Raw genomic sequence first — 1,933 nt, forward strand, 5'->3', positions numbered from 1 at the left:
ATCAAGTCCCACATCAGGCTCCCTGCTCAGCGGGGGGTCTGCTTCTCCCTCTGACCCTCTTCCCTTTCATGCTGTCTGTCTCTCATTCTCTCTCTCAAATAAATAAATAAAATCTTAAAAAAAAAAAAAAAGAATGGAGATTCATCCATCCCAACAATTATTGGTTGAGGGCCTACAGTGTGCCAGCCACAGCTAGTAAATACACTTAGACCAAAATCTACTAAGGACCCCTATTGTCAGAAACATGACTGCAGTATTTTCCTCAACACAGAGAGGCAAAGCAGTTTCCAATCTCTTCGAGCTGCCGCATGAGTTGAAATCTCTTTGCTCTTCCAGCGCTGTGCCAAGCTACCTCTGACAATCTGAGAGCTAGAAAGTAATGGCTTTATCTAGCCTCTGAAACACTAATTATCAGCAAAACTGAGATGGAGCTGTGAGCCAGCTGTCCCCTTCCCACCGCGGGGCCTTTCTCTGGACTTGCCCTCCTCTCTGCCTATGTCCCACCTTTTCTATTTCCTTTGACTCTTATTTGAAAAGCAATCTCAAAAAATGTAGGTTCTTGGGGCGCCTGGGTGGCTCAGTCAGTTAAGCGTCTGCCTTCGGCTCAGGTCATAATCCCAGGGTCCTGGGATCAAGCCCCGCATCGGGCTCCCTGCTCAGCGGGAAGCCTGCTTCTCCCCCTCCCACTGTTGCTCCCCTGCTTGTTCTCTCTCTGTCAAATACATAAATAAAATCTTTAAAAAAAAAAAGTAGGTTTTTTAAGAAAAAAAGCCTGATAAAGGGGGGAAAAAAAGCAAAATATTTTTCAGCAATGTATAAATTACCAAAATTAGCCTAAGAAAAGAATGAAAATCTATACAGACCAATAATCATAAAAGATAACTAAAGATGTACCTTTAACAAACTCTACAGACCCAGGTGGTTGCAGATACAGTCTTAAAAAACTGATGATTCATGTCATTTAATGCACTCTTGCTCAGAAAAATGCATTAATCTCTATTTCATCCAGCTAGCCAACACCTTATTAACAAAACCCAATAGACAGTACAAACAAGAAACTTATAAATCAGTTTTGTTTAGGAACATAGATGCAAAATTCTAAGTCAAATATTATCAATCTAATCTAGCAATAAATAAAAAGAGAAACAATTTGAGTTTATTCTAGATATGCAAGGATACTTCAGTATAAATAATCTTTCCAGATAATTCATTATGCCAACAAATTGAGTGTGAAAATGAATACTGCTATATATAATGATAGTATACTAAAACAAGATTTATCAAAATTCACCATCCATTCCTAATTTTAAAATCCTCCAAATAAAGTAGATGTGAAAGGATAATATGATAGAGACTGTTTGCTACAATCCAAGAGCCAACATCAAGCTAAGCAGTGAAACTAACGCCATTTTCCTATTAAAATCAGAAAGAATGCAGACTATCCACATCGGCATTATCAACATCATTTCAGAGCTAATATATTAGATAAGAAAAAAATCACATAAATATTGGAAAATAAAAGACAAAATTATTCTTTTTTGCAGTATGTGATTATAGACATAGAAACTCAAAAAAACTAGTTTAATAAATTAATAGTATAAAAAATTAGCATACTGTACACTGGATGCTTTTCCACATGTTTATATTTACTAACTCATTTATTCCTCATCTCATTTTATGATGGGATCCTATCTAATTCATAGGATGAATCTACAGCCCCAAATCGCACAACCAATAAATAAGAAACCTAGAATTTGAACTCGGAGTGTCTAGCTGCAGAAACTGGACACTACATTAAATTGCTTCTTGCATCACTGACTAGAAAAATATATTTAGGGACGCCTGGGTGGCTCAGTCGGTTAAGCACCTGCCTTTGGCTCAGGTCATGATCCCAGGGTCCTGGGATCGAGTCCCACATTGGAGCCTGCTGCTC

The sequence above is a fragment of the Leptonychotes weddellii genome, chromosome 12 (assembly GCF_054177405.1).
Source record: "Leptonychotes weddellii isolate Sample4059 chromosome 12, ASM5417740v2, whole genome shotgun sequence".
NCBI classification, from domain to species: domain Eukaryota; kingdom Metazoa; phylum Chordata; class Mammalia; order Carnivora; family Phocidae; genus Leptonychotes; species Leptonychotes weddellii.